The sequence below is a fragment of the Neofelis nebulosa genome, chromosome X, assembly GCF_028018385.1.
Source record: "Neofelis nebulosa isolate mNeoNeb1 chromosome X, mNeoNeb1.pri, whole genome shotgun sequence".
Taxonomy (NCBI): domain Eukaryota; kingdom Metazoa; phylum Chordata; class Mammalia; order Carnivora; family Felidae; genus Neofelis; species Neofelis nebulosa.
In genome coordinates, this window is record NC_080800.1 from 94,853,766 (window position 1) to 94,860,220 (window position 6,455).

Here is a 6,455-nt window from a genome sequence, read left to right on the forward strand (position 1 = left end):
CAGTGGCTGTACCAGTTTGCATTCCCACCAACAGTGCATAAGGGTTCTTTTTTTCTCCACATCCTTGCCAACACATGTCATTTCTTGTGGGTTTTTCTGAATGTTTATTTATTTTTGAGAGAGAGAGAAAGGGAGAGGCAGAGAGAGAGAGAGAGAGAGAGAATCCCAAGCAGGACCCATGCTGTCAGCACGGAGCCCAATATGGGGCTCCATCCCATGAACTGTAAAATCATGACCTGAGGGAAAATCAAGAGATGGACGCTTCACCGATCGAGTCACCCAGGCGCTCCTCTCGTGTATTTGATTTTAGCCATTATGACAACTGTACGGTGATATCTCATTGTGTTGCTGTTGTTGTTGTTGTTTTACTAGACTAGAGCAGCTTTATTGGGGGAAGCCAGGGTTACAACGAATTTAAGAGTTGGCACTGGGGCCCTTCTTCTTGCCAAAGGTGGGCGCAACATTGACAAAGCACAGTTGTACTGCACCCACCCCTTGGCTTCAACTGTCTTCCTTGTCTCATATTTGGCCACCTTGCAAGTCTGCCCTTTTCCTTTCCCTGCACGTGAGGGGACCATGGACTTTACCGCCAAGCATGTGGTCGGCTACTTCCAAGGTGATCAGACCCTCGACTCTACACTGACCCAGGGTCGCCTCATCCTCTAGGGGTTTGGCTTCCAGGAGCACAACTTGATCTTCTGGAGCAACACCCTCCAGCGAGGCTACATGAGCCTTGATCTGGGCAACCCTCTTCTGGCCGGTCACCTCTAGGGTGTGTAGGTCCTGGGTGTGGACCAAGAGCTGCATGTCAGCTACTGAACCACCGCCGCCGCAGCTGCTACTGCCTCATGGTGGTTTTGATCTGCATTCCCCTGACGATGAGTGACGTTGAGCATCTTTTCATGTCTGTTGGCCATCTGGACGGCGTCTTCACAGAAATGTCTGTTCGTGTTTTCTGCCTGTTTTTTAAATGGATTGTTTGTGGTTTTGGTGTTGAGTTGCGTAAGTTCTTTACACATTTTGGATACTAACCATTTATCAGATATGTCATTTGCAAATATCTTCTTTGTTCGTAGGTTGCCTTTTAGTTTTGTTGGTTGTTTCCTTTGCTCGCAAAAGCTTTTTATCTTGCTGAGGTTCTGATAGTTCATGTTTGCTTTTATTTCCCTTGCCTCCGGAGATATGTCTAGAAAAACGTTGCTATGGCCAATGTCAGAGAAATGATTGCCTGGACTCTCTTCTAGGATTTTTATGGTTTCAGGTCTCACCTTTAAGTCTTGAATCCATTTTGATTTCATTTTTGTGTGTGGTGTTAGTGGTCCAGTTTCATTCTTCTGCATGTTGGTGTCCAGTTTTCCCAGGACCATTTGTTGAAGAGACTGTCATTTTCCCAGTGCATGTTTTTGCCTCCATCGTCACAGATTAACCGAGCATATACTGGGAGGGTTATTTCTGGGCTTTCCATTCTGTTCTATTGACCTGGGTCTATTTTTGTAACAGTAGCATACCTGTTTTTGTTACTACAGCTTTGTAGTATATCTTGAGATCTGGGATTGTGACACTTCCCGTTTTGTTCTTTTTCAAGATTGCTTTGGCTGTTCAGGGGCTTTTGTAGTTCCACACACATTTTAGGATTATTTGTTCTAGTTCTGTGAAAAATGCTGTTGGTATTTTGATAGGGACTGCATTAAATCTTTAGATTGATTTGGGCAGTATGGACATTTGCACAATATTTATTATTCCAATCCATGAGGATGAAGTACCTTTCCATTTGTTTGTGTTATCTTCAATTTCTTTCATAGTTTTATAGTTTTCAGAGTACAGGTTTTGCACCTCCTTCGTTAAGTTTATTCCTAGGGATTTTATTGGTTTGGGTGCATTTATAAGTGGGGTTGTTTTCTTAATTTTTCCCTCTGCTGCTTCATCATTACTGTATAGAAATGCAATGGATTTCTGTAGACTGATTTTACATCCTAAGACCTTACTGAATCCATTTATTGGTTCTAGTTAATTATGTTTATATCTTTCTGCTTTTTTAAACTTTGATTTACTTTTTTGCTTGAGTGAAGAAAGCCTCCAGACTTGGCCTGATCTACACCACTGGCTTTCCTGGGTGTCCAGTGTGCAGTTAGCAGATCGTGGGACTTCTCCGCCTCCATAATCATGTGAAACCATCTCTTTCTATATAGAGATGGGTAGGGAGAGAGAGAGAGAGAGAGAGATAGGTAGATAGGTATCTCCTATTAATTCTGTTTCTCTGGGGAATTCTCATACACTCAACTAACGGGAAGCTTAGCTGAGCAAACACCGAAGACATAGCCAAGGCCACACCACCTCCCTTACGACACTGCATGTGATTTACACACCTGTACCCAGAGGAAAATAAGTAGCTCCATGAGCACTGGCATTAAAAAGAGAACGGAAGGAAACAAACCATAACAGGCTCTTAGCAATGGAGAACAGACTGAGGGTTAATGGAAGGAGGTGGGTCAGGGACGGGTTAGACGGGTGATGGGCATTAAGGAGGACACTTGTGACGAGCACTGGGTGTTGTATGTAAGTGATGATTGCATAACAGTATGAGCATAACACTATCAGCTGTGTGCTTGAAATGATTAGATGGTAAATTTCACGTTACGTGTTCTTTTCACAATTGAAAAATAAAACCTTAAAATCAATCAATCAATCAATCAATAAATGTTGCAAATGCTTTAAAAAGCCAGTCATATATATTTGGAAAGTGTTATGGAGTCAATGTTTGTGTCCGTTCAAAATGTATACAATGATAGGAGCGCCTGTCTCGGCCAGTCGGCATCGGACTTCGGCTCAGGTCATGAACTCACGGCTCTTGAGTTCGAGCCCCGCGTCGGGCTCTTTGCTGACAGCTCGGAGCCTGGCGCCTGCTTTGGATTCTGGGTCTCTCTCGCTCTCTGCCCCTCCCCCACTCATGCTCTGTCTCTCTAAAATAAATAAACATTAAAAACAATTTCTTGAATGTATAAATTGAAGCCCTAACCCTCACTGTAATGGTATTTGGAGGTGGGGCTTTGTAGGGTTTGATGAGGTCATAAGGGTAGGGGGCCTGGTCTGATGGGATCAGTGCCCTTATAAGAGGAGACACAGAGAGCTTGCTCTCTCCTCCCCCACCCTGCTCTAACCCAAAGAAGTCCTGTGAGCACACAGAGAGAAGCAACTACCTGCAGAGACCAAGAGAAGTGGCCTCAGAACAAAACCTACCTTGCCAGTATCTGATGGTGGACTCCCAGAATTGTGAGAAATAAATTCCAGTGGTTTTAGCCACCAAGTCTATGGTGTTTTGTTAGGGAAGCCAGAAGTAAAACGTAAAAATTCCAGTTTTTATTTATTGTATTATTTTTAATAATTCCAAATACGTTTCATAAAAGGGAAAAAGAAAAGCATTACAAAATAGCCACAGTAGGATCTTAGTATCAATACATTTTGGAAATCCATATTTTAATTATGTAGTACGTTTTCTAAAATAATAAACACTGGCAAACTTGCTAAAAAATTAAACTTTCAATATTGTCTTCTTTACAAGAACCAAAAAGATTATTGACTGTCACAGACTTTGCTATATTCATACATTTTCATAGGCATATATTCATATATATGAATATGTATGAAGATTCCAGTTTTTAAACTTTTCACATTTATATGGCACCTTTATATTCCTTATGTTTAAGGAGGTCAAACAAGAATTTATACCCCTATCCTGATGGCATTCTGTGTATGGGCCCTTTCTCTATAGTGATTCCTCATTTATTAAAAAAAAATTTTAATGTTTATTTATTTTTTGAGAGAGACAGAGAGAGAGAGAGAGACAGAGCGTGAGTGGGGGAGGGACAGAGAGAGAGAGAGAGGGAGGCACAGAATCCAAAGCAGGCTCCAGGCTCTGAGCTGTCAGCACAGAGCCTGATGCGGGGCTCGAACTCACTCACGAACCGCGAGATCATGACCTGAGCTGAAGCTGGACGCTTAACCAACTGAGCCACCCAGGTGCCCCTCGTTATTTTGAACATGGAGTATCCTACTGTAATAAAAAGACAACAAATCCTTTGGCCCTTATCCAAAGAATGAGAAGATAAAGGGATCTTCTCTTTGCCAGGTTTTTGGAACTCCGAAGTGAATATGTTAATATTTATTACTGATCAGACGTAGATAACATAGAGGTTTGTTTTTTCAGTCCTAACGTTAGTTAGGAACATTGGGGTCTTTATTTTTCTAGTACATTGCTTTGAAGAAGCTTGCTCTGACCTTTCTAACATTATGAATAGTTTAGGGCTCGGCTTGAATGCTTTAAAGACCCAGGGCTTTTCCTCGCATAGTCTGTAACACAGACAATCATTAGGCTGGATATTACACCCCACTTTCCATTGGGCAGTTCGGTCAACAAAGGCTGGGGGATGGCCTCCACGGACCCTTGTCTGAGATCCAATTATATAGACGTGCCGCACAGGGCTGAAGTGATACATTTGGATGCCTTCTTATCCTCGTTTCTTCCACTGTTACCCTTGTCTCAGACAAAATACATTTATGCTATGATTCCTACGGTCGAGCCTTGGATCAACATGACCTGACCTACCGCAGTCAGACCAGGACCATACAAATTCCATTTAATCTGTAGAGCTTGGAATAATTTGCCATAAACAACTAAAAAAATGAAAGCCTTTACCCGTGATTTGTCTCCTACATCTTCAAGACCCTGATCCCCTTCTGTAAGGAGGGAAGCAACATTTTGGCCAAAATCTGTGAATGGTAGTCTTGCATGGTAGGACAACGCTACTTTTGTGTGGATTTCTGAAATTAATTCTCATCGAAAGCGCTTTAAGCTGTCCATTAACTTTTCTAATCCTGGTTTAGATACCATTCGGTCTTTTTAATTTATTTTTTTAAGTTTTACGTATTTATTCTGAGAGAGAGAGCACGAGCAGCAGAGGGGCAGAGAGACAGGAGGAGAGAATCTCAAGCAGGCTCTGCACTGGCAGCTCAGGGTCTTACGCGGGGCTCGAACTCACAAATTGTGAGATCGTGACCTGAGCCGAAACCAAGAGTCGGACGTTTAACTGACTGAGCCACTCAGGTGCCCCATTTTTTTAAATTTTAAAATATTATCCACATGGCATAAGGTAGTAGCAAATATAACCAAATGGCTGACTTTTTAACCAGGTTTGGTAAACTTTTACAATTGGGAAAAACAAGTTGGAGGTCACGAGCGGTGTTGATTGAGGAGAAGAGAGTGTGAGGTTCTCCGTGCTGTAGAGCAGATACCCAACCCCAAGGCAGCAGCCAATGCCATGTTAATAACTGAGGAGAAGGCCACATAGAAAATGAAATAAAATTGGGGCGCCTGGGTGGCTCAGTCGGATAAGCGCCTGACTTCAGCTCAGGTCACGATCTCGCGGTCTGTGAGTTCGAGCCCCGCGTCGGGCTCTGTGCTGACCGCTCAGAGCCTGGAGCCTGTTTCCGATTCTGTGTCTCCCTCTCTCTTTGACCCTCCCCCATTCATGCTCTGTCTCTCTCTGTCCCCAAAATAAATAAACATTAAAAAAAAATTTTTTTTAAAAGAAAATGAAATAAAATTAAAGGATCCACCCAGATGAAACAAATGTGGCAAAAAGAATAACGTACACAAATAGAAGTAAAATATTTGTGGGTTTTGGTGCTCGATGAAATGCGTGAATTCAGAGGAACATTTTTACTCATATTTGGATTTCCCATCAATCTTTGACATTGCTGCGTGGCTTTGGACAGCATACTTTATGGACACAACTACAAACATACTGTTCTATTTTGTAATTGAAAATTATAATTTAAAATACTTGGGGGGATGCCTGGGTTGGTTAAGCATCCAACCCTTGGACCCGGCTCAGGTCATGATCTCAAGGTTCATGGGTTCCAGCCCCATGTCAGGCTCCACGTACTCTCTCTCCCTCGCTCTCCTCCCCTCACCTGCTTGCTCGCTCTCTCTTTCTCTCTCTCCCCCAAAATGGACAAATAGGCAAAAAAAAAAAAAAAAAAAATTCTTTATGAAATAAAAACTTGTTTTAATCACTATGGATTCAAATAACAACTTTTTTTTTTTTTAAAGGATACTGTTATATTAAGTATCTCAATTAGCTGGGAGGTGGTTTGATAAGGTGGAAGGGGCACCGGCTTTGAAATCAGGGAGATATGGAGCGCCTGGCTGGCTCTGTCAGTAGATCATGCGACTCTTGATCTCAGGGTTGTGAGTTCCAGTCACACGCTGGGAGGAGAGATAACTTTAAAAAAAATAATATTTGCGGTGCCTGCGTGGCACAGTCGGTTAAGCGCCCGACTTCAGCTCAGGTCATGATCTCGCGGTTCGTGCGTTCGAGCCCCGCGTCAGGCTCTGTGCTGACGGCTCAGAGCCTGGAGCCTGCTCCGGATTCTGTGACTCCCTCTCTCTCTGCCCC

At 42.9% G+C, this 6,455-nt stretch overlaps 1 pseudogene; it reads right to left on the bottom strand.

Moving 5' to 3' along the window:
* Positions 1–414: 414 nt before the first annotated feature.
* On the bottom strand, positions 415–813 carry LOC131502942 (ubiquitin-like protein FUBI; annotated as a pseudogene).
* Between the last annotated feature and the right edge of the window lie 5,642 nt (positions 814–6,455).